The sequence below is a fragment of the Eurosta solidaginis genome, chromosome X, assembly GCF_040869045.1.
Source record: "Eurosta solidaginis isolate ZX-2024a chromosome X, ASM4086904v1, whole genome shotgun sequence".
NCBI lineage: Eukaryota > Metazoa > Arthropoda > Insecta > Diptera > Tephritidae > Eurosta > Eurosta solidaginis.
Window position 1 is genome coordinate 185,249,107 of NC_090324.1, and position 27,776 is coordinate 185,276,882.

The 27,776-nt window shown below is 39.7% G+C and overlaps 1 pseudogene; it reads left to right on the forward strand.

Annotated features, from left to right (window-relative positions):
• Nucleotides 1-340: 340 nt before the first annotated feature.
• Nucleotides 341-27,776, forward strand: part of LOC137235316 (uncharacterized) — a 67,757-nt pseudogene continuing 40,321 nt past the window's right edge.

A 27,776-nucleotide genomic window follows, 5' to 3' on the forward strand; every position in this document is an offset into this window, starting at 1 on the left:
AAATAAATACTGTGCTACATACATATATACACGCACATGTACATAAATATAGTTGGTTGGCGAGCAATATTTTTTTTAGCACGTATATTTTACATACAGTCCACTTTTTTTTCACAATAAAGTACTAAATTTTGATTTTATTTTCTTTAAAATAAATTTTCACATTTGCGATTTTTACACAAAATTCATTAGAATTTCATTTATTTTGTTGGGTTGATTTTGTTAGTGGAAAGCGTTAATAATTTATATTAGCATTTTGAGGTATTCCACAGACACTGACTCTGTGCATTTAATATTTTTGGAAATATTCATTGTTTCTAATTTTTAAAAAATTTTCAATATGGAAGCATATAACCGCCTAGCAGACACCGTAATTGAATTCGACATCGAATTCTTAAGCAAACTCACAAGCGATCACTCCAAAAATTCGCTGAAAATTCAGCAGCAGGAGTTGAAGTACATGTGGGATAAAGCCAAAACTGCTTTCGATGATCTGCTAGTGGCCGATTACATTACCGCTAAAGACGTTACTGCAATTAGAAAGAAAAATAAATCATGCTATACCGTTTTTGTGCGGTGCATGACAAAAATTAATGACCTGGCAGAAAAATTTGAGAAGGCAGAGAAGGAAAACGATGCTGCCTTCACGCCACGCAACTTGCATTTAGCACTTGGTGATACCGATATATTCAAAGGTGATTATTTGTCATGGCCGAATTTTCGTGACATGTTCACGGTCATTTATATTCTAAATAAAAGCCTGTCACCAGTACAAAAATTATACCAACTCATACAAAAAACCCAAGGTGAAGCCAGAGAAATCGCTAAGAAATGCGAATTGACGAATGATGGTTTGATATAGCTTGGAAAAGTTGTGTGCAGGTATGAAAATAAAAGAATATTAGTCAACACCCAATGAGGGTGGGGCCGTGTGTAGAAGTCCACGAAAGTGGGGAAAGCTTCTGACCGCCATTCACCTGGGAATGGCCAGAGCGATTCTTTTGCATGCGGTTCAAGCAGCTCACTACTGCCGGTCGCTTGCGGCCAAGTATCCTCTGGGTAGCCGCTAAACACCCGTTTAGCGGTGAGCTAATGTGAGAAGGCGACAACCTGGCTAGGCCACTCTGACATAATCGGTTTAAGGGCTAGCCGGGGGAGATTTCATCGGCAGCGTCAGTACACCTCTAGGTGCGGCTGCAAGCGGGCGTCTGTCTTGGAGCAAGCGGCTCGCTATATAAACGTGCCAAGTAATATTTTCACCCCCGCTGAGCGGGTTGTGCGCTGGGCTTGGGACCCGCCACGTAAAACCATACTCCAATGAAATACAACAACAAGCCTGGGATAAATACACTCTCTATTGATGACGACCATGGCAAACGTTTGAAGGACAATGAATTGAGGGCATGCACCTGGAACGTCCGCTCCCTGAATGGGATTGGTGCAGATGCCCGGCTGGTTGATGTCCTCGTCAAAGCAAAATCTGACATCACCGCCATCCAAGAAATGCGTTGGACGAAGCAAGGAAGAAAGAAGATCAAAAATTGTGACATATTTTGGAGTGGCCATGCGAATAAGCGCAGTTTCGGCGTCGGATTCGTGGTGGGAGAGAGACTTTGTCGCCAAGTGCTGGCGTTCACGCCTGTGGACGAGCGTCTCGCCGCTATTCGAATAAAAGCAAAATTTTTTAATATATCATTCATCTGCGCCCATGCGCCGACAGAGGAGAAAGACGATGAGGTGAAAGACACTTTTTATGAACAATTAGAACGCACATACGAGCGCTGTCCCCGTCATGATATAAAAGTCGTGCTTGGCGACTTTAACGCCAGGGTGGGCAAAGAAGGTGTTTTTGGCCCTACAGTCGGAAAGTTCAGCCTACACAATGAAACTTCTCCTAACGGACTGAGGCTGATTGACTTTGCCGGTGCTCGAAACATGGTCATATCAAGCACGAGGTTCATGCATAAAAAGATACATCAAGCTACATGGCTGTCTCCTTATCGAAATACTCGCAATCAGATCGATCACGTTGTAATAGACGGAGGGCATGCCTCCAGTGTTTTAGATATGCGAACGATCCGAGGACCTAACATCGATTCGGACCATTATCTCGTTGCAGCCAAAATACGCACCCGCCCCAACGCGGCTAAAAACAAGGAACAAAAAACACAAGGAAAGCTAGACGTCGAAAAGCTTCAATCACAACAGACTGCCAATGATTTCGCAACTCGACTCTCACACCTGCTCTCTGAGGGCACAACTCATCCTGAAGGAATACAGGAGCAGTGGGAGCATATCTCCAAAGCACTTCATACTGCCGCCGAGGAAAAAATTGGTTACCATCGGCCACGAAAAAACAACTGGTATGATGAAGAATGCCGCGTTGCAACCGAAAGAAAAGACGCTGCCTACAGGGCTACGTTAAAAGCGAGCGCGACAAGAGGAGTGTGTGAACGCTATCGTGAGTTGAAAAGGGAAGCGAGACGCCTTTTCAGGAAGAAAAAAGCAGAAGCAGAAAGGTGTGAGTGCGAGGAGCTTGAGCTGCTAGCCACCAGGAATAACGCCCGAAAATTCTACCAAAAAATACGGCGACAGACGGAAGGTTTTAAGACCGGGGCAAACTCCTGTAGGAATGAAAACGGCGACCTTGTAACTGATGTCCAGAGAGTGCTTAGATTATGGAGGGAACACTTCTCTGCTCTCCTAAATGGAGGCAGCAATTCACCGCGCAGAGATGAAGAACCCGATCCCGCAATCGATGATGATGGAATATATGTCCCCCCGCCCGATTATGACGAAGTTAGAATAGCAATAACCAGATTGAAAAACAACAAGGCCGTGGGCGCTGATGGATTGCCTGCGGAGCTATTCAAGTTCGGCGGCGAGGGGTTGGTAAGGCGCATGCAGCAGCTTCTTAGCAAAATATGGGCGGACGAAAGCATGCCCGACGGTTGGAATCTAAGTGTTCTTTGCCCAGTCCACAAGAAGGGGGATACTGCAAAATGCACCAACTATCGTGGAATCAGCCTTCTTAATATCGCATATAAGATCCTTTCAAGTGTATTGTGCGAAAGATTGAAGCCCACCGTGAACCGGCTGATTGGACCTTATCAGTGCGGCTTCAGACCTGGTAAATCTACCATTGCCCAGATTTTCACAATGCGCCAAATCTTGGAAAAAAACCCGTGAAAAGAAAATCGACACACATCACCTCTTCGTCGACTTTAAAGCCGCCTTCGACAGCACGAAAAGGAGCTGCCTATATGCCGTTATGTCTGAATTTGGTTTCCCCGCAAAACTTATACGGCTGTGCAAAATGACGTTGAGCAACACCATCAGCTCAGTCAGAATTGGGAAGGAGCTCTCCGAGCCGTTCGAAACTAAACGAGGTTTCAGACAGGGTGACCCCCTATCGTGCGATTTCTTTAATTTGATGCTGGAGAAAATTATACTAGCTGCAGAACTTAACCGCATTGGAACAATATACCATAAAAGCGTGCAATTACTGGCATATGCTGATGACATTGATATCATCGGCCTAAACAGCCGCGCTGTTAGTTCTGCTTACTCCAAGCTGGAAAAAGAAGCGGTAAAGATGGGTTTGATGGTGAATAAGGACAAAACGAAGTACCTGCTGTCATCGTGCAAAGAGTCAGCGCATATGCGCCTTGGCAACCACGCTACTGTTGGCAGCCATAATTTCGAAATAGTAAAAGACTTCGTTTATTTGGGAACCAGCATCAACATTAGCAACAACATCAGCACTGAAATCCAGCAAAGAATCAATCTTGCCAATAAATGCTACTTTGGACTAGGTAGGCAATTGAAAAGTAAAGTCCTCTCTCGGCGAACGAAAATCATACTCTACAAGTCACTTATCGTACCCGTCCTGCTATATGGGGCAGAAGTATGGACCATGACAACAGCAGATGAAGCGGCTTTGGGAGTGTTCGAGAGAAAAGTTCTTCGAAAGATTTATGGACCTCTACGCGTTGGCGATGGCGAGTACCGAAGAAGATTTAATGATGAGCTGTACGAGCTATACGCAGACATCAACATAGTCCAGCGAATTAAAACGCAGCGGCTGCGCTGGCTAGGCCATGTTATGCGAATGAAAGATGATGCTCCGGCCAAGAAAGTGTTTCTATCGGAACCCGCCTATGGAAGCAGAGGTAGAGGGCGGCCCCCACTCCGTTGGAAGGACCAGGTGGAAAACGATTTAAACTCCCTTGGTGTGACCAATCGGCGACGGTTGGCGGAGCGAAGGAGCGACTGGCGCGCCTTGTTGGACGGCCATAACCGTTTAGACGGTTAAGCGCCAATTAAGTAAGTAAGTAAGTAAGTCAACACCCAATTAAAGATTCTTTTCAACCTTCAATCAGTTGAAACTGAATGCGGTAATTCCATAAAAAGATTACAAAGGGACATAAATAATTGCATATCCTCGTTAACGACTCATCATATTGACATATCGAACTGGGACCCAATTATTACATATTTATGTTCAACTAAGCTTCCTGATGTGACCATTTCGCTATGGGAACAGTCCGTAGAAAATAAGACAAGAACCTCCAAGTGGGCGGATATGGACCGATTTCTGACAAATCGTTTTCAACGTTAGAATCAGATTCAGGTTTAAGAGGTATAAAGAGTACAAAACCTCAAAAGGTACAAAACTCAAAGCAGGCCTCTGAACATCCCCCAAAGAAACTTGGCGCTTTCCAAGCAAGTGTAGCTAAAGGCACTTGCACAATGTGCCAAAGCAATGATCACAAAATTTATGCGTGTTCAAAGTTCAAAAATTTAAAAACGAATTAAAGACTTGTTTTCATAAAAATAAATCACTTCTGCCTAAACTGTCTGTCATCAGAGCATTCAGTGTCAAAATGCACAAGTGCGCACAATTGCAGCAACTGCCATTTAAGACATAATACCCTTCTGTATTTACAGACAAATAAGGCAAAACCTACACAGGCAAAAAATTGTGCAGATTTATCGGATGAGCAACCGTGCACTTCAAAGCAAGCTCAATCTAAAAATGATTCTGCAAAACAAAAAAAGGAGCAAAATAAAACTACAGTAAAATCTAATTTTATTAATACCAGTAAAGGGGTTTTACTAGGCACAGCCCGCGTCACCATTCATTATAATGATACAGATTTTTCGGCCAGAGCTCTCATAGATCTGGATGCTCTTTTATCACTCAGACAAAGAATCAGCCTGCTAACTCGAAAGATGCATGCTCAAGTTTCGGGCATCAATAATTCAGTTTCTGTGCAGGTAAAAGAGGCATGCGCCATTCAGTTGCGGTCTCCACTTGACCCACTAAATTCTTTTGACGCTTTAGTTCTGGTTCTACCACATTTGACAGGTAATTTGCCAACATGCGATGTTAGTTCATTAACACAACAAGCATTCCCTGATCTCGTGCTTGCGGATAAACCTTTCTTCGTGAATGAGCCAGTTGATCTTGTTCTGGGCGGGGATATTTATCCGCAAATCATATTAGAGGGTATCAAAAAAAAATATTCTCTGCACTCTTTTAGCTCAAGAAACTGTCTTTGGTTGGATACTTACTGGTCGTGCTGATGCAGCCAGTTCAACCAATCATAATCGGGTATCCTTTTACAATGAAGTGGCTTTAGACAAGCAGCTAAGGCCATTTAGGGAGCTCGAAGACACGCCGAAAGCTAAAGCCTCCAGATTGGAAGATACATTTTGTGAGGAATTGTATCAACGTACAACGCAGCGGAATTCTGACGGAAGATACATTGTGTCGCTTCCGTTCAGGTCAGAATTCCCAGGAGAGATAAATCTAGGCCCATCATTAAGAATAGCGTGCTCTCAATACTATAAAAATGAAACCCGACTTAGAAAAAATCTCGATTTACAGAAAGAATACAATAGAGTCATAATAGAATACGAGACTATGGGTCATATGTCAACATTAGATTCGATTCAATCGGCCAATGCAGTCGATAATTACTATTTGCCACATCATGTAGTAATAAAGGAAGAAAGCATATCTACCAAAGTTAGAGTTGTTTTCAATCCTTCTTCACGCTCTTCGAATGGTGTCAGCCTGAACGATGTTCTTCTTCCTGGTCCTGTGCTTCAGGCTGATCTACCGACATTAATTCTTCGTGGCGGCTTTTCAGATACGTCTTCAATAGCGATATTGAGAAGATGTATAGGCAAATTCTAGTAGATTATAATCATACAAGATACCAAAGAATAGTTTTCCGCTCAAGTCCAGATGATCAAATCAGTCTGTATGAGCTCAAAACGGTGACGTTTGGTATCAATTTTGCTCCTTACCTAGCAATAAGGACTTTACTTAAACTGGCTTAAATAAATAAAAATAAATGTAAGGCGCGATAACCTCCGAAGAGATCTAAGGCCGAGCTTCTCTTCCAATTTGCGTCGTGCTCCTCTTGATTTTCCCTACAAATTGGCCGGACAGGACCTACATGTTTTATGCCGACTCCGAACGGCATCTGCAAGGCAAATGAGTTTTCACTGGGAGCTTTTCATGGCAGAAATACACCCGGAGCGCTTGCCAGACACTGCCGAGGGGCGACCCCGTTTAGAAAAATTTTCTTCTAATTGAAAAACGATATTTCTAAAATTTTGATGTTGCTTTGCCCGGGGTTTGAACTCAGAGCATACGGTGTGGTAGGCGAAGCACGCTACCATCACACCACGGCGGCCGCCAATGATTCCGAAAAATCTCATCAAATCGGCTCAAATATTCTACGAAAAAATATGTATGTCGACGACGTTCTTTCGGGAGGGCATACTATTGCATCTGCGATCAGAGCAAGAGATGAAATTTCAGAGGTTTTAAGTTCAGCTGTTTCCATTACGATAATGGACTACAAATTCCAGTGAAATATTACAGGGTATTCCCAAAGCTCATCTACTGAGCGAAGATTTCTTAGAATTTGAAGATTCAAGTAGTGTAAAGGCGCTCGGTATTAGGTGGAATGCTCATTCCGATCATTTTTACTTCATAGAAAAACCTATAGAAGAAAACACCGAACCCGCCAAAAGAGCGATACTATCAACTATCGCAAAATTCTTTGATCCATTAGGGTGGCTAGCTCCAACAATTATCGTGGCGAAAATGATTATGCAAAATACCTGGTTAGAGGGTACTGGCTGGGATGATTGGAATTTTACCAATACGTACAAGGAGATCGAATAAATACGAATACCGCGATGGGTAGCCTTTTCTCCAAGAGAAAAGGTCGAAATCCACGGCTTCTGCAACGCCTCCGAGAAAGCGTATGGTGTAGTCTTGTATGTGAGAGTGGAAACCAACGACGGCATACTTGTGAATCTGCTTTTGGCAAAAACAACAGTGGCTCCAGTCAAAACCATCTCACTTCCTCGACTAGAACTTTTCGGAGCAGTTTTATTAGCGGAGATAACCGAATCTATTTGCGCTAACCTTGATTTAGGTCAACAAAACATTCATCTTTGGACAGATTCGACAATCGTGCTAGCTGGGATACTTCGTCATGTTCGACTTTCGTTGCGCATCGAATTAAAAAAATCGTCGACAAAGTTGGAAGTTCATCGTGGTATCATATCAGGTACAAATCCAGCAGATTTAGCCAGGAGAGGAAGACTAGCCGAGGATTTAGTCAACAATTCTTTGTGGTGGCAGGGTCCTTCTTGGCTCCAAGAAGAGAAGGAAAAGTGGCCAACACAAGATTTGGATTTTAACACGAATATTGAAGAAAAATGCGTGCAAGTACATGCAAACGCAATTTCAAGCAATATTAATGATATTCTCGATAGGTTTTCAAATCTTCCTAGGGCTTTAAGAGTTATATCATATATACTCAGGTTTTTTCATAGAACGCATTCTAAAACTAAAGACTGTAGTTAACCTGAATCTTATTTAATTTCCTCAGATGAAATTAAAGCTACAACAACCCGTTTAATAAAACTTGCTCAGAAGCAATATTACGAATCAGAAATTTCAAGCTTGCAATACAAAGCACCAATTGGATCTAAAAGCGAAATACTTTAGCTCACTCCATATCTTGATGAAGACGAAGTAGTGAAAACGGGTGGACGCCTTGGTGCATTCAAAGATACTACCGAATCTGAACACCATCCCATAATACTTCCGTACAATTGTAGGCTTACTCATCTTTATGTTCAATTTGTCCATGAAATTTCTCTCCATAGTGAAAACCAATTAATGCTGCGCATCATTAGAACTCAATACTGGATACCAAAGTTTAAAACCATGACACGATCCGTAATTCATAATTGTAAGATCTGCACGATCTTCAAAAAACGATCTCAAAGTCAGCTCATGGGAATTCTACCACAAGAGCGCACCACATTTTCGCGTGCAGTTACCAATACAGGGGTAGATTTCGCAGGGCCTTTCGATATTAAGAGTTACAGAGGGCGCGGGTGTCGTACTTCAAAGGGTTACGTTTGTCTATTCGTTTGCTTTTCTACTAAGGCTATACATTTAGAAGCCACTAGTGATTTGAGCACCTCCTCATTTCTAGCCGCGCTTTTAAGATTCGTAGCTAGACGAGAATTTCCAAGAAACATTTATTCGGACAATGGACAAACTTTGCCGGTGCATCACGCGCATTAAAAGCGGAGTTTAAGGAATTTCTTGCCGATGCAAGAAATCAAACCCTGCCAAAATATTACCTTCAGGAATTAAATTGGCATTTCATACCAGCAAGAGCTCCACACATGGGGGGACTATGGGAAGCGGGAGTGAAAAGTTTTAAAAGCCACTTCAAAAAAGTGGCCTTAAACGACAAATTCACTTTTGAGGAATTTAACGCATTGTTATGTAGAATTGAGTCGTGTCTCAATTCTCGCCCTCTTAGCCACGCTTCATATGAACCATCGGACCTTGAGCCCCTAACACCAGGACACTTTCTTATTGTAGGACACCTATTAGCACCAGCGGAAATCAGCGTTGATGAAAATACTGCCTCAATAGTCAATCGCTGGCAGAAACTCAAGGCGTTACATTGAAACTTCTGCAGAAGATGGAAATCGGAATATCTTTCGGAACTTCAGAAAAGGATAAAATGGAAGCATCCAAATCAAATCTGCAAGTCGGAGATATGGTGACAGTAATGCTACAATTGGAGTTACAAAATCTCCACACATCAAAAAAACTTCTCCTAACCAAAACTAATCAACTTCAACAAAACTCATAACGGAAACAAAAATATCTTTTTTTGATCCAGCCTAATGTTGCATACGTACATATGCATGCTTGCGCACATAGGTGGTATGGTTTACATTTACAAAAGCAACAATATGCGCATTTGCTAAGAGTGTGGTTTGCAGCACATAAGCTCTCTGTCAGCAAGAAAACGAAGTTGATATATTTAAATTTGCATCCAAAATCCTCACCTGACATAGCCATTGTATTCCATGCTACTGACTGCAAACGTTTTGTACTAAATAATTTTCTGTTCTGTGCATCGTTTAAAGCTGAAGTAAACGACTTCCAATATCTTGGTGTTATTGTTGACCAAAATTTGAGTTGGTCTACGCATATTTCTCGTTTGAAGTCCTACTTGCGATCTTCCGTTCGTTATTTTTACAGTTTAAGAAAAGTTTGTTCAAACGAAACACTTAAAGCTATTTACTACGCTTTAGTCCACTCCAAGCTCCGATATGGTATAACCTGTTGGGGTGGCGCTGCAGGTTATAAAATCCAGTAGCTTCTAACTATTCAAAAATGGGTCATAAGAAAAATATGTAATGTTGATCGTATTCACCACTCTATGGAGTTGTTTAGGGGTCTGAAAGTCCTTCCTGTTAAGCATATGTACTACAATAAACCGTTAAGATATTTTTCATTCGCTGTGGGTATTTACATAGCCTGGTCTCGGATAGTTATAACTTGAGGCAAAACTCATATGGACTTGTGTATGTCCCGACCTCTCGAACAACCAACTTCAACAACTTCTTTACTATCGTTTCTTGTAAAGATTTTAATGTCATGCCATCAAACGACTCTGCAATGATGTAAATAATGAATTTGGCAAAGGGAAGTCAACATCTCTCGTCTTACTAGATATTGAGAAAGCATTTGACTCAGTATGGCATAATGGGCTAATTTACAAATTTATAAATTTTCGGTTTCCACCTCATTTAATTAACATTATTCAGAATTATCTAACCAATCGTTATTTCTGCGTATAAATTGGAGATACCTTCTCAGATCTCGTACAACTACCAGCAGGGGTACCTTAGGGCTCAGTGCTCGGCCCTCTTCTGTATATTATCTTCTGTTCTGATATAGAAAAAGTTAGCAGTTGCAAATATTCTTTTTACGCAAACGATGTTGCTGTGTGGTCTTCGCACAAATCCGGTCAGAAAACGGCGATCGAATTACAATGTGCCTTAGATATATTAGTTGATTATTTCTTCACATGGAAAATCAAAATTAACCCTGGAAAAACACAAGCAATCTTCTTCACGAGAAGAAGAAAACCTTGTTATCTTCCAATTTCAACTCTTCAAGTAAATATTTTCGGGTTCACCTGGTCCGACAAAGTCAAATATTTAGGCGTAACGTTTGATATTAAACTAGTTTTCAAAGATCATATTCAGAGTGTTTTGCAGAAAAGTGATTTAGGAATTAAAATGTCATATCCTTTAATAAATAGGAAATCAAAACTTAGCAATGCCAACAAAATTATAATAAAAAAAAAAATAAATGTAAGGCGCCATAACAAAATTATAATAGCGAAATTAATTTTCCAATCTATGATGTTATATGGATGTCCCATTTGGGGAATCTGTGCTAAAACCCACATAATGAAATTACAAGTGCGTCAACATAAAATTTTAAAAATGATGCCTAATTTACCATGGCACCACTCCACAAAACGCCTCCATATTGATAACAAAATTGAACTGGTTTCGGGGCAAATACTTAAGATTATTGAAAAAATTCAATAGACACTGTCAATATTCAAATAATCCCCTTATAAACTCGTTAGCTGATAGCTTAAATTAATAATTAATTTAGGTGATTACATACAAATATACCTATAATAATAAATATGTAAACAAGTATATAAAGTTTTTTTGTAAATACTTTTCCCTTAAACATAACTTTTTATTCATTTCCAAACTTATAAATATGTAATCGCAATGTTATAGTTGTAAAGTTCATTGAAACTGTATCTCTTAAGAAAATATGTGTTAACTCTGTAGTTTTAACTATCTTACTTAGTAAAATAAATTGAATTGAATTTTCCGTAGGCTACCTTCGGCCGCGACTCATAAAAATAATCCATAGCCGATCCAATCTGGCTACGCGATCCACAGTATATCTGCGCAGAACACTTTACTGCATAAAAACAACCCTTAGCCGATCCAACACCGGCTACGCGATCCACAGTATGTCTGCGCAGAACACTTATCTGCGTAGGCGGCTTTCGGCCACGCTTCATAAAAATAATCCTTACCGATCCAACACGGGCTGCGCCAGAAAACCTTTCTGCATAGGCGGCCTTCGGCCACGCTTATAAAAAATAACCCTGGGTTACGCCATGCCAAGTCCGTGTGTGTGGTATAACCGTGGCTACCGCCCCGGTGATGTCCTTCTGCGTAGTACACCCTTATGCGTAGGCGGCCTTCGGCCGCACTTTAAAAAAATAACCTTTAGTCGATCCAACATCGGCTACGCGATCCACAGTATATCTGCGTAGAATACTTTACTGCGTAGGCGGCCTTCGGCCGCGCTTCATAAAAATAACCCTTAGCCGATCCAACAGCGGCTACTCGATCCACAGTATATCTGCGTAGAACACTTTACTGCATAGGCGGCCTTCGGCCGCGCTTCATAAAGATAACCCTTAGCCGATCCAACACCGGCTACGCGATCTACAGTATTTCTGCGTAGGCGGCCCTCTTTGATTCCACTGGCGTTATTGCACGTCGCATAAATTGTTACTAGTGTTACACTTTACCCTAAATCACTGATTATAACTTTATAATTTTAAATACGGTTTTAACATAAAAAGAAATAATATATAAAATCTGAGCTGCTATTTCGGTAATTGCTGTAATTGAGGTAAATATATATGGCACGACCTGCAAACTAAAACCCATACTCATAACTTATTAAAATTTAGAAATAATAATAATTTTATAATTTTCTATTATTCTTCCAACAATTTTAACTAAAATTTGTTTAAAAACGAAATTTTAGTAAATTTGTCTGGATTATGTGCTGTCGGGATTTTGAGTTGTCGGGATATTGTGTTGTCGGGATTTCGTTATGTCGGGATTTTGTTATGTCTGGATTGTGTCTTGTCGGGATTTCTGAAAATTATCGGGATTATGAGTTGTCGGGATTTTGAAAGTCGGGATTATGCGGTGCACTCATATAAAATATATATATATAAATATAGAGATAACATTTTCCCACCAAGAACAAATGCTGCCACTCACATTTTTTTACCAAAATGATTTTTTTCCAGTAATAAAAGACGTCTGTTATTATTCTTAATAGACATCACTATAGAAATCAAAGTTCCTTTTAATTTATGTATTTTTGTTCCAATATAAATATTAATTATTGTTTAGGCCGCCAGCCCAAACTCCAAACATAAAAGGTCGCCCTCGCATTTATTGATTAACAGTGCCAGTCAAACTGTTTATGTTTACCATACAAATGAACATCGCTCGAATAAATAAACAGTTTGATTGGCAAGCGGTATTGACCTATTATGTTATTTTCACTTCAATTGTTTTCTTACATCAAGGAGAAAGTACGTATCCCGCCGCAGTTTCCAGCTTCAACCAAAAGGTAACCTGCAAATATATATATATATTGTTACGAATATTAGCAAAACTAAGGAGTGCTGCCAGCTCTAAGCCGATCTAAGCAGTGACGTGAATGCACATCAATAATTCAATCATTATGTATCTACATAAACGAATCAATAATTGCGTCTACACATATGTACACATTCCGACGAGCAACATTTACATACAAGGCAGCGAGAGATGAGATGTCACACACAGATGAATTTACTTATACGCTTATGTGTGTGCGGGAGACTGTAAACTACAAACTCACATATGTACATCTGAGAAGCGCTAAAAAGTAGAATTGTAAACAAGTAGGAACTATATGAGAACTATACACACACGAATATAGTTGGTAAGTTCTGGAAATGGAAGAGCCTAGAAATATGCAGCGTAAACTATAAAAGCGGGGCAGGCGAGTAAGAAGTAATTCAGTTTGATTTGAGATTTCGATTAAGCGCTATCTAGTGAGCTATAGCAGAATTATTTTGAATAGTAGAGTTTCATTTGAGCTATCAATCAGTTTGGTTATTAAGCTTGCTATTCGTTGCAAAGTATAAGTGTTATTGTGAAGTACTGTAATAAAGGCCATTTTTCAATTATTCAATATTGGAGTTATTTATTCAACAATTTAGCGATACGAACTTAGCAGAGGGTTGCAAATAAGAGGATTTGCAAGCAAATTCGTTACAATTGGTGTCAGAAGAGGAATTGTTGAATAAATTCCAAAGGACAACAAGGACATGGCAAAGTTCAGTGAATTGAAAATCCAGCAACTAATGAAGGAGTTGGAGACCCGTGGATTGAATACAAGCGGCGTTAAACTTGAACTTCAGGCACGGCTACGAGAGGCAATGGAAGCAGAAGGAATTGATGTGGACGAGTATGTCTTTTATCCTGATGGGGACGAGACAACAACAAAAATTGAAGAGAAAAACGAAACATCGCAGACAATTACCAGCACAGACTTGAACATGATATTGGCTGCAATATCTGCACAAACATCGACAGTAACATCAATGTCGTCGCAACTGGCATCTCAACTAGAAGAACAGAAAAAGTATATGTCATCTCAACTAGAAGAACAGAAGACGTATATGGTATCCCAACTGGAATCGCAGGAAACCCGTATAACATCACAATTGGAAGAACAGAAGACACATTTGGCATCTCAACTGGAAGCGCAAGAGGCACGTATATCTGAAATGTCGGCACAAATTTCGGAACAGGTATCATCGCAGCTCTTTGTGAAACTGGAAGAACAGGATGCAAAAATTTTACAACTCGAGGACAAAATTGATGCCGAAATAGAAGCGTTAAAAGGTCGTATGGAGCAGTTACAACTAAACCGCCCAGCTGTTTCAGCGAGTAATCCAAAGGTAAAGACACCATCCTTTGACGGTTCTGTTCCTTTTCAGGTCTTTAAGCTACAGTTTGAGAAGACCACAGCAGTGAACCAATGGAATGCTGAAGATAAAGTTGCAGCTCTGTTCGTGGCACTGAAAGGGCCTGCCGCGAAAATCTTACAGACCATCCCAGAGTACGAGCGGAACCATTACGAAACAATGATGAGCGCTTTAGAGAGACGTTACGGAAGCGAGCATAGGAAACAGATATTCCAAATTGAGTTGCAAAACCGCTACCAAAAAGCAAATGAGACATTGCAGGAGTTTGCTTCAGATATTGAAAGATTGGCTCATCTTGCAAATGCGGACGCATCCGTGGAATACACTGAAAGGGTAAAAATCCAGAGTTTCATAAATGGCATACGGGACGTGGAAACGAAGCGGGCTACATACGCAAACCCAAAGCTGACATTTGCTGAAACGGTATCACATGCATTGACTCAGGAAACGGCTTCACTACTGTGTAAGCCAGTTTTCAAAGCACGCCGTGTGGAAGTAGAAAGGCCGGAGTGGGTAGACGCAATATTGGAGGCGCTGAAAGGATCGCAAAAGCGGAGTGAAAAAGTTATCAAATGCTTCAAATGCGGGAAGTCCGGTCACATTGCACGTCATTGCGATCTTGGCCTTAATAGTTCCAACAACGTGGGTGGGCGTAAACGCAAAGCTGGCGGAAATGAGCAAGAGCGTGTCGGATGTAAAGAACGAAAACTTGCCCCGGCTATTGAATGTCCTGTGATATCTGTGTCGCAGATTGGAAGGAAATCAAGCAGTCTTACCATGAGAGGGAATGTGGATGGTAAAGAGCGTGTACTGACTGTAGATACTGGGGCATCTCATTCCTTGATTCGATCTGATTTGGTCTACAGGAGAGTAAAGTCATTACCTGGAGCAAGGTTGCGTACGGTCACAGGCGAGTATAAACAAGTCCAAGGCGAAGTGGTATGTGAGGTATTAATTGGAAAAGTCATGGTTCTACACAAATTCGTTGTGGCGGAGATCGTTGATGAAGTCATATTGGGAGTGGACTTCTTGGTTGACCATGACATCAGGATCGATATGCGGAGAAAAATTATGCGCTATAAGAACCAGGACATACCACTTAACTGTAGTTTGGAAAAAGGGTTCAGCAGTAATCGGGTACTGGTGGAAAAGACTCGACAAAGACCACGAAAGTCGAAGGCAAAGGTTGATAGATCGGATAGGCCAAATAAATCAAGATCAAAAGTACCTGCGAGAGAAACACTGGCATTGACAAAACCTAAAAGACGCAGGAAAATGAAGCAACGAATTTTCGAGAAGGAATGCGAGGGTAGTTTCAATCCAGAGCGCACTACTGTGGGGAAACGTGGGAACGATACTGATTATGCAAAGCAAATCCGTCCAGCGCAAGCTCTACGAAGTAGTTCATCGGCCAAACAACAGAGTGTAAAGGAACGAACCAGGGTATTGAGTGGTACGATGAAACACAGGTACCATGAGAACAATAATTCGAAAAGTTCCTTGGCGGGAGATTTGGTACTGTTATACAACCCTCACCGGTGGAAAGGTGTTCCATCCAAATTTCGGTGCAGTTGGGAAGGCCCGTACAAGATTGTGAAGAAGCTCAGTGATACCATCTACCGCATACAAAGCATTGAGAAACCACGAAGTAGAAGAGTGGTACATTTGGCGATGCTAGCAGCGTTTAGATCGAGAGATTTGTCTGATCGGGACGATCAGACTTAGGTGGAGGGCAGTGTTACGAATATTAACAAAACTAAGGAGTGCTGCCAGCTCTAAGCCGATCTAAGCAGTGACGTGAATGCACATCGATAATTCAATCATTATGTATCTACATAAACGAATCAATAATTGCGTCTACACATATGTACACATTCCGACGAGCAACATTTACATACAAGGCAGCGAGAGATGAGATGTCACACACAGATGAATTTACTTATACGCTTATGTGTGTGCGGGAGACTGTAAACTACAAACTCACATATGTACATCTGAGAAGCGCTAAAAAGTAGAATTGTAAACAAGTAGGAACTATATGAGAACTATACACACACGAATATAGTTGGTAAGTTCTGGAAATGGAAGAGCCTAGAAATATGCAGCGTAAACTATAAAAGCGGGGCAGGCGAGTAAGAAGTAATTCAGTTTGATTTGAGATTTCGATTAAGCGCTATCTAGTGAGCTATAGCAGAATTATTTTGAATAGTAGAGTTTCATTTGAGCTATCAATCAGTTTGGTTATTAAGCTTGCTATTCGTTGCAAAGTATAAGTGTTATTGTGAAGTACTGTAATAAAGGCCATTTTTCAATTATTCAATATTGGAGTTATTTATTCAACAATTTAGCGATACGAACTTAGCAGAGGGTTGCAAATAAGAGGATTTGCAGCAAATTCGTTACAATATATATATATATATATATATATAAATTTTTGTGTTTAATCTTTATGTTCAATAGACTATTTTTGATTATTAATACTAATACCACTTTTCTTCCTTTCTGCACTATATCTTGACCGGCACCATCCCTGAGCTGTGGCCCGGCCAAGACATTGGTCATTAAATCCGTCTCTTTACATCCAGCGACCATCGTAAGCAACCATTTTGTGAACCAACAGCACAAGTGTTTAAATATTATTATAAAAGCGACCATTTTGTGAGCAAAAAACACAAATTCAAAATCACAGGCTATCTGTTTTTTTTTTTGAGGATCGATTTGGGCTCCCGTGATACATTGTTGGCTACCAAAATTTACATATTATTGGATATGCGACCAACAGCAGTATCAACTTAAACAACGCAGCAATTTATCCAGCCATTTGTTTATATATTATTGAATCCACTGTATCAAGAACACATCTATAAATATAAAGGTACGTGGTTATTTCAGTGAGCACATTAGTTAATAAATAAATAAGAAATTAGTGAAAGTGAAAAGTGCGCGAGTGATTTTGTGAAAAAAAGAAAAATAAGATACCAGTTTCGTTTTTGTACAAATAGCCCATTTGACCATCAAGTATTGCTTGCCGCCGATTGTAAATAATATTTGACACGGCTTAAAGATCTTCGGTGTTGCATTATTGCACACAAATATTTGTACAAAAAGTGTTTGGAAATAATTTAATAGAAAAGTGCAAGTAATTTTTCAAAAATAAATTAATTCAATATACATTTATATGACTTGCACTTTTCTGTTATTAACAGCCCACAACAACAACACTGCACTGTGTAACTAACCTCACTTTTGGGTTTGGTTCATCACAGTTGAATTTAAGAAAAATTTATTTCACAAAAATCAGTCGGTTTTTCATTCAATTCATTTTTTAAAACAAAAAAAAATAATTTGAGCGTTTATTTAGTGGACGGAACATTTTCCTCCAACTTTGCTCAGTTTTTTTTTTCACTTGCGTTTTCTTTAAATCAATACTGTGCTACATACATATATACACGCACACGTACATAAATATAGTTGGTTGGCGAGCAATAATTTTTTTTGACACGTACGTATATTTTACATACAGTCCACTGTTTTTTCACAATAAATTATTAAATTTTGAGTTTATTTTCGTTCAAGAATAAATATTTACATACATTAGAAATTTACACTCAATTTATTAGAAGTTATTCAATTTGTTGGGGTCCTTTTGTTGGTGGGAAGCGTTGTCTAATTTGTAAATTAGCGAATTGGGTTATTCCACAGATTCTGTCTCTGTGCACTTAAAATTTTTGAAAAATCAATTGTCTCGATTTTTAAACTTTTTATAATATGGAAGCATATAACCGCCTAGCAGACACGGTAATTGAATTCGACATCGAATTCGTAAGCAAACCCACAAGCGAACGCTCCAAAAATTCGCTGAAAATTCAGCAGCAGGAGTTGAAGTCCATGTGGGATAAAGCCAAAGCTGCTTTCGATGATCTGCTAGTGGCCGAGAACATTACCGCTAAAGACGTTATTGCAAGTAGAAAGAAAAATAAATCATGCTATACCGTTTTTGTGCGGTGCATGCCAAAAATTAATGACCTGGCGGAAAAATTTGAGAAGGCAGAGAAGGAAAACGATGCTGTCTTCACGCCACGCAACTTGCATTTAGCACCTTGTGATACCGATATGATCAAAGGTAATTATTTGACATGGCCAACTTTTCGTGACATGTTCACAGCCATTGATATTCTAAATAAAAGCCTGTCGCCAGTACAAAAATTATATTATCTCATACAAAAAACCTAAGGTGAAGCCAGAGAAATCGTTAAGAAATGCGAATTGACGATGGTTTTGATATAGCTTGGAAAAATTTTTGCGACAGGTATGAAAATAAAAGAATGTTAGTCAACACCCGATTAAAGATTCTTTTCAACCTTCAATCAGTTGAAACTGAATGCGGTAATTCCATAAAAACATTACAAAGGGACATAAATAATTGCATATCCTCGTTAACGGGTCATCATATTGACATATCGAACTGGGATCCAGTTATTACATATTTATGTTCAACTATGCTTCCTGATGTGACCCTTTCGCTATGGGAACAGTCCGTAGAAAACAATACAGAAACTTCAAAGTGGGCTGATATGGACTGATTTCTGACAAATCGTTTTCAAACGTTAGAATCAGTGTCAGCTTTAAAAGGTACAAAGAGTACAAAACCTCAAAAGGTTCGAAACTCAAAGCAGGCCTCTGAACATCCCCCAAAGAAACTTGGCGCTTTCCAAGCAAGTGTAGCTAAAGGCACTTGTAAAATGTGTCAAAGCAATGATCACAAAATTTATGTGTGTTCAAAGTTCAAAAATTTGAACACCAATGAAAGGCTTGCTTTCATAAAAAAAATCACTTCTGCCTGAACTGTCTGTCATCGGGGCATTCAGTGTCAAAATGTACAAGTGCTTACAATTGCAGCAACTGTCATTTAAGCCATAATGCCCTTCTGGATTTACAGACAAGTAAGGCAAAACCTACACCGGTAAATAATTCTGAAGATTTAGCGGAAGAGCAACCGTGCACTTCAAAGCAAGCTCAATCCCAAAATGAATCTGCAAAACAAAAAAAGTAGAAAGATAAAACTACAGTAAAATCTAATTTTATTAATACCGGAAAAGGTGTTTTACTAGGCACAACTCGCGTGTCCATTCATTATAATGGTACAGATTTTTCGGCCAGAGCTCTCATAGATTCGGGATCTGAATGCTCTTTGATCACTGAAAGACTCAGACGAAGAATCAACCTGCCAACTCGAAGGATGCATGCTCAAGTTTCGGGCATAAATAATTCAGTTTCTGCCTAGGTAAAAGTGGAATGCGCCATTCAGTTGCGGTCCCCAGTTGACCCACTAATTTCTATTGACGCTTTAGTTCTAGTTCTACCACACTTGACAGGTAATCTGCCAATATGCGATGTTAGTGCAATAACACAACAAGCATTTTCTGATCTCGTGTTTGCGGATAAACCTTTCTTCGGGAATGAGCCAGTTGATCTTGTTCTGGGCGGGGATATTTATCCGCAAATCATATTAGACGGTATCAAAAAAATTATTCTTAGCACTCTTTTAGCTCAAGAAACTGTCTTTGGTTGGATACTGACTGGCCGTGCTGATGCAGCCAGTTCAACCAATCATAATCGGGTATCCTTTTACAATGTAGTGGCTTAAGACAAGCAGCTAAGGTAATTTTTGGAACTCGAAGACACGCCGAAAGCTAGAGTCTCCACATTAGAAGATACATATTGTGAGGAATTTTATCAACGTACAACGCAGCGGAATTCTGACGGAAGATACATTGTGTCGCTTCCGTTCAGGTCAGAATTCCCAGGAGAGATAAATCTAGGTCCATCATTAAGAATAGCGTGCTCTCAATTCTATAAAAATGAAACCCGACTTAGAAAAAATTCCGATTTACAGAAAGAATACAATAGAGTCATATTAGAATACGAGACTATAGGGCATATGTCAAGATTAGATTCCATTCAATCGGCCAATGCAGTCGATAATTTCTATTTACCACATCATGCAGTAATAAAAGAAGAAAGCGTCTCTCCCAAAGTTAGAGTGGTTTTTAATGCTTCTTCACGGTCTTCGAATGGTGTCAGCCTGAACGATGTTCTTCTTCCTGGTCCTGTGCTTCAGGCTGATCTACCAACATTAATTCTTCGCAGGCGACTTCTCAGATACGTCTTCAATAGCGATATTGAGAAGATGTATAGGCGAATCATAGTAGATGATAGTCATACAAGATACCAAAGAATAGTTTTCCGCTCAAGTCCAGATGATCAAATCAGTCTGTATGAGCTCAAAACGGTGGTATTTGGTATTAATTGTGCTCCTTATCTAGCAATAAGGACATTACTTACACTGGCTGATGATTCCGAAAAATCTCATCCAATCGGCTCAAATATTCTACGAAAAATATGTATGTCGACGACGTTCTTTCGGTATACTATTGCATCTGCGATCAGAGCAAGAGATGAAATTTCAGAGGTTTTAAGTTCAGCTGGTTTTCCATTACGAAACTTTCAGTGAAATATTACAGGGTATTTCCAAAGCTCATCTTCTGAGCGAAGATTTCTTAAAATTCGAAGATTCAAGTAGTGTAAAAGCGCTCGGTATTAGGTGGAATGCCCATTCCGATCAGTTTTACTTCATAGCAAAATCTATAGAAGAAAATACCGAGCCTACAAAAAGAGCGATACTATCTACTATCGCAAAACTCGTTGATCCATTAGGGTGGCTAGCTCCAACAATTATCGTGGCGAAAATGATTATGCAAAATATCTGGTTAGAGGGTACTGGCTGGGATAAAACCGTCTCGTCTTCAACATTAGAGATGTTGAGAAATTTTACCAATACGTACAAGGAGATCGACAAAATACGAATACCGCGATGGGTAGCCTTTTCTCCAACAGAAAAGGTCGAAATCCACGGATTCTGCGACGCCTCCGAGAAAGCGTATGGTGCAGTCTTGTATTTGAGAGTGGAAACCAACGACGGCATACTTGTGAATCTGCTTTTGGCAAAAACAAGAGTGGCTCCATTCAAAACCATCTCACTTTCTCGACTAGAACTTTGCGGAGCAGTATTATTAGCGGAGATAACCGAATCTATTTGCGCTAACCTTGATTTAGGTCAACAAAACATTCATCTTTAGACAGATTCGACAATCGTAATAGCTTGGATACGTAAACCTCCGTGCTCATGGTCGACTTTCGTTGCGTCGACAAAGTTGGAAGTTCTTCGTGGTATCACGTGGATTCAGGTACAAACCCAGCAGATTTAGCCAGTAGAGGAATACGAGCCGAGGATTTGATCAACAATTCTTTGTGGTGGCAGGGTCCTTCTTGGCTCCAAGAAAAATGCGTGCAAGTACATGCAACCGCAATTTCAAGCAATATTAATGATGTTATCGATAGGTTTTCAAATTTTCCTAGGGCATTAAGGGTTATCTCATATATACTCAGGTTTTTTCATAGAACGCTATCTAAAACGAAAGATTGTAGTCAACCTGAATCTTATTTAATTTCCTCAGATGAAATTAAAGCTAAAACAACCCGTTTAATAAAACTTGCTCAGAAGCAATATTACGGATCAAAAATTTGAAGCTTGCAATCCAAAACACCAATTGGATCTAAAAGCGAAATACTTTCGCTCAATCCATATCTTGATGAAGGGGAAGTATTGAAAACGGGTGGACGACTTGGTGCATCCAAATATACTACCGAATCTGAACGCCATCCCATAATACTTCCATACAATTTTAGGTCTACACGTCTGTATGTTCAATTTGTCCATGAAATGTCTCTCCATGGTGAAAACCAATTAATGCTGCGCATCATTAGAACTCAATACTGGATACCAAAAGTTAAAACGATCATACGATCCGTTATTCACAATTGTAAGATCTGCACGATCTTCAAGAAACGACCTCAAAGTCAGCTCATAGGAATTCTACCCCAAGAACGCACCACATTCTCGCGTGCATTTACCAATACAGGGGTATAGTTCGCAGGGCCTTTGGACATTGAGAGTTACAGTGGGCGCGGGTGTCGTACCTCAAAGGGTTACGTTTGTCTATTCGTTTACTTTTCTACTAAGGCCGTACATTTAGAAGCCACTAGTGATTTGAGCACCTCCTCATTTCTAGCCGCGCTTTCAAGATTCGTAGCTAAACGAGGATGTCCAAGAAACATTTACTCAGGCAAGGGAACAAACTTTGTCGGTGCATCACGTGCATTAAAAACGGAATTTAAGGAATTTCTTGCCGATGCAAGAAACAAAACCCTATCAAAATATTCCCATCAGGCATTAAATTGGCATTTCATTCTAGCAGGAGCCCCACACATGGGGAACTATGGGAAGTGGGTGTAAAAAGCTTCAAAAGCCACTTTAAAAAAGTGGAATTAACAACAAATACACCTTTGACGAATTTAACACATTGTTATGTCGAATTGAGTCGTGTCTCAATTCCCGCCCTCGTAGCCCCGCTTCAAATGAACCATCTGACCTTGAACCTCTAACCCCAGGGCACTTTCTGATTGGAGGACATCTATTGACACCAGCTGAAATCAGCCTTGATGAAAATGCTGCCTCAATAGTCAATCGCTGGCAGAAACTCAAGGCATTACATCAAAACTTCTGCAGGAGATGGAAATCAGAATATCTTTCGGAACTACAGAAACGGATAAAATGGAAGCATCCTAAATCAAATATGCAAGTCGGAGATATGGTAGTTATGCGGGAAGACAATCTTCCTCCCAACGAATGGAGATTGGGGCGTGTGATTAAGTTACACCCTGGTTCAGACAACCGGGTTCACGTTGTGGATATAAGGACTGAAAGGGGGTAAGTAACAAGATCACTTGTCAAACTAATATTACTACCACCATATACCGCGGAAACCGAAAACACGACAGACCCTACTATTCAGCAGTAACGTTACAATTGGAGTTACAAAATCTCCACACAACATCAAAACTTCTCCTAACCAAAACTAAGCAACTTCAACAAAACTCATAGTGGAAACAAAAATGTCTTTTTTTGATCCAGCCTAATGTTGCATACGTACATATGCATGCTTGCGCACATGGGTGGTATGGTTTACATTTACAAAAGCAACAATATTTTGCTACAATTGATGAACACATTTTATTATTAAATTTTAAATTTTTAATGCGTTTTTACACACTCACTCCAAGTGAAGTTATCACTGGGTAGTCTCCACCGAAAGCATGTGTACAGCCATGTACATAATGACTATGTGCATTGGACTGCGTGGAATCATGAAGGAAAAATTTTCGGGTCTGCTTAGGCAATCAAAAAAATCGTGGGTTCGCAAACCACATATTCAATCATGAAATTTCCCTCAAATAAATATTTCCTTTGTTCCTTTTGCCTAATGCATTATATATAAGGGTGCTCACATAAACATAAATTTTTATATTTGTTGGGAATAAACGAAAAAAAGGATAGTAAAATGGCAAAGGCAGCGTCACATAAATTATACAAAACCGCTACCAATTCAATTGCATACACCCGTTTTTATCAAAATGAAAATAAAAACAAAAATTAAATAAGCAAAAATCACGGAAAAAAATTTTTCAATTAAGGACACCCTAATATAATGTTTTTTTTTTAAGTAATGAAAAAATTGAGGAGAAATTTCGGACACCCTAATTTATCATATTGCAATCAATCAGGGATGCACCTTAACGTTAAGCTAATCGTTTATCAAAAAATTTCCACCGTTTCCGTTGAAACACTTCGAAATATTATCGATAAAGAAATTATCAAGATAAATTGTATCTCGTTTTTAACCGAAACGAAAAGCTTTCGTTAACGTTAAAAACGTTAACAAAAACGTGATACTTTATGTTTGAATTGTGCTGGCAATGCTATACCCATGGTGAAGCCGTAAGGTGGCAACAACGAGCGCACATACACACACAAACTCTATGTAATTTGTTTGTGTAATTCGATGGTGGTAATGTCAAAAATACTCTGAGAAATGTTTGTACTGTCAAAATTCATGAGAAAAGTTGCAATCAGCTTGGCTAATGCTTTCACCTTTAATGACTCCGCCATCAATCAGCTTTGCCAGCATAGTTTGAAATTAATAATCAACATAAACGATTTGATTTCGTTTTGATATGGCAGAAAACGAAACGAAATCATTTCGTTAATTTGACGATCTTAACGTTAATAAACGAAACGAAATGACTTCGTTTCGTTTATTAACGTTGATTATCGTAACGAAATGATATCGTTTCGTTGGTTAAGCATGCCTGCAATCAATTCAATTTAGCTTTTTGCTTTTCGAAGCAAAAAACCCAAAACAAAAAAACAAAGCCTCTCAAAAATGTCTTTTTCCGCAATAAAAAAATCACTGCACACCCTACTATGTTGTAACACCATCCGATCGCGTGATTTATTGCGAATCGTAGCAACAACAAAACACAATTACACACTTTTCACTATGTTAGTTACTCTGCTTTGGTGGAGGATTTTTTGTGTGACTTTTCATAGGCCTTCATTATCACATTTTTTTCCTCTATATATATATGTCTGTTAGGTGCGTTGTTTGATGACCTTTCCACATGAGAAGTGCGCACTTCAACTACGTCTGGTTACTTTGATGACCGTCACCAATCGCCTTTGAGATAAATTGCGAAAATCGGAGGACAAAGTGATGAGTTTGGTGACAGTAATCAAACTACTCACCTTAGGTAAAATGACGTTTTCGGTGACGGTCATCAAACTAAGCATCTTAGATTAAAGTGCGCAGTTTGGTAACATTTCAATTGGGGCAGTTTCATGACTGTCATCAAAGTGTATCAGTGTTCGTTTTAAAAATTTACAATGTCAGGACAAACCCTATTAATGTTTGGGTCTCTTCTGAGCTGCAATAGACATGTAAAGCTGTCATTAAAAGTCACAACAAATCGCATGTTCGCTTCTTGAGATATTCGAGGTCAAAAGTATCGAAAACATTTAACGCTTCGATATTTTTGCAAAATACATACCCACATACCAGAGCTGTAAAAAGATTGAAACAATTGTGTGCATTCTCTCAGCATTTTTCAAAAATTTTTGATTTTTTTGCGTATTATAAATCTCCATTCCTGAATGGCTTAAATACTTTAACTCAAAGCTAAAGTGTTTGTGTTATTGCAAGGTAAAATATAATTGGTAAAAGTCTAGTTGAGGGGTTGACTGCTAATACGCGTCAAAAAATATCGAGAGCTTTCCGAAGATATTTGCAGTTGAAGTTGGCGATTTTCATGTTGTTGTTGTATGGTACCCACAAAAAAAATTGTCAATATAAGTGTTTTTTGCGGATATAGTTTTGGTCTCCAAACCGGTGTTGGACCCACCCAGGGTAATTTTTGGGGTAATTGTGCAGTTTAGGGGCCCACCCTAAAACTGGGCCTTTTTTTGAGTGAAATATCAAAAGACGCGTATTCAAGTCTAGATCAAGAATCCGAAAGCGGAAGTTAACTTTTTTTACCCGTTCAAAAGATATTAACGGAAAACCGAAAAAAGATCCGCGGGTACTTCCGAAACCGGGGGTGAGATCCATAGTATTTTTGCGCAGAACACCTTTGTGCCACGGTGATGCACAATTTTTTTGTGGGTATCAAAACAACAACAACCACATGAAAATCGCCAACTTCAACTGCAAATATCTCCGGACAGAGATAAAATAAAAAGATAGGGGCCCCACCCTAAACTTGGGCGAAGATTTTCGATTGAGGTATCAAAAGACGCGTATTAATCTCGAGAACAATAATCGGGAGGCGGAAAAGCAAAATTGTAGCTCTGTTCGGAGATATTTGCAGTTGGAGTTGGCGAATTTCATGTGGATGTTGTTGTGTTGTACCCACAAAAAAAATTGTGCATCACCGTGGCGGTAGCCACGGTTATACCACACACCCGGACTTGGCATGGCGTAGCCCAGGGTTATTTTTTATAAGCGCGGCCGAAGGCCGCAAACGCAGAAAGGTGTTCTGCGCAAAAATACTATGGATCCCACCCCCGGTTTCGGAAGTACCCGCGAGCCTTTTTTCGGTTTTCCGTTAATATCTTTTGAACGGTTAAAAAAAGTTAACTTCCGCTTTCGGATTCTTTATCTAGACGTGAATACGCGTCTTTTGATGCCTCACTCAAAATAAAAGGCCCAATTTTAGGGTGGGGCCCCTAAACTGCACAATTACCAAGAAAAATTGTATCTCTGCCCGGAGATATTTGCAGTTGAAGTTGGCGATTTTCATGTGGTTGTTGTAACCACAAAAAAAATTTTGAACATATGTATTTTGTGCGGATATAGTTTTGGTCTCCGCACCGGTGTTGGACCCACCCAGGGTAATTTTTTATAAGCGCGGCCGAAGGCCGCCAACGCAGAAAGGTGTTCTGCGCAAAAATACTAGGTAATTGTTTACTTTAGCTCACAACTGCTAAAACTTGTCCAAAAATATCAGGAGAGGTGTCAAAAGACGCGCTTTGCACCCAGGATCACGAATCTAAAGGCGGAATTTTATTTCGTTTTGGAGATATTTACAAACAAAATTGAAAATTTCCATGTGGTTGTTGTTGTTTTGATGATTTTGTAGTACCCACAAGAAAAACTGTGGGTATAAGTGTTTTGCGCGGATATAGTTTTGGTATCCAAACCGGTGTTGGACCAACACAGGGTAATTTTTTATAAGCTCGGCCGAAGGACGCCAATGCAGAAAGCTGTTCTGCGCAAAAATACTATGGATCCCACCCCCGGTTTCGGACAGCTCCGGGGCCATTTTTCGATTTTTGGAAATAACTTTTGACAGAAATAAAATTTTTAATTTTCGCTCTCGGATTCATGGTCCTGGGATCGGTGGGTTTTAGCAGCTGTTAGCTAAGTAAACAATTACCAAATACTACGGATACCACTCCCGGTTTCGGAGGTACCCGCGGGTCTTTTTTGGGTTTATCGTTAATATCTTTTTAACGAGTTAAAAAATTTTTTTTTCCGCATTGGTATTATTAATACTGATTCAAGACGCGGCGTTTGATACCTGTCGCGATATTTTTGAACGCGTATTAGCAGTGTCATGCTGTCATAAATAATTACCTAATTTTTTATAAGCCCGGCCGAAGGCCGCCAACTCAGAAAGGTGTTCTGCGCAAAAATACTATAGGTACCACCTCCGGTTTCGGAGGTACCCGCGGGTCTATTTCGGTTTTTCGTTAATATCTTTTGAACGAGTTAAAATTTTTATTTTCCGCCTTCGTATTATTAATACTGATGTCAAGACGCGTCGTTTGATATCTCTCGATATTTTTGTTAACGTATTCGCAGTCGACCCCTCAACTAGACTTTTACCATGTAATTCAATATAGAGTGTGAATGTAGAAACCATTCCCAATCTTTAATGATTGTAAACTTGAAATGAATGCACGCTTTTTTTCCATTCAGTACTAAATACTTTTTCTCCAAGGTTATTGTTTTGTATACTTTCATTGCCATCAGATATGTTAAATAATTTAGGAGTTGGGTGCAAAAAAGGCGTACAATTGGT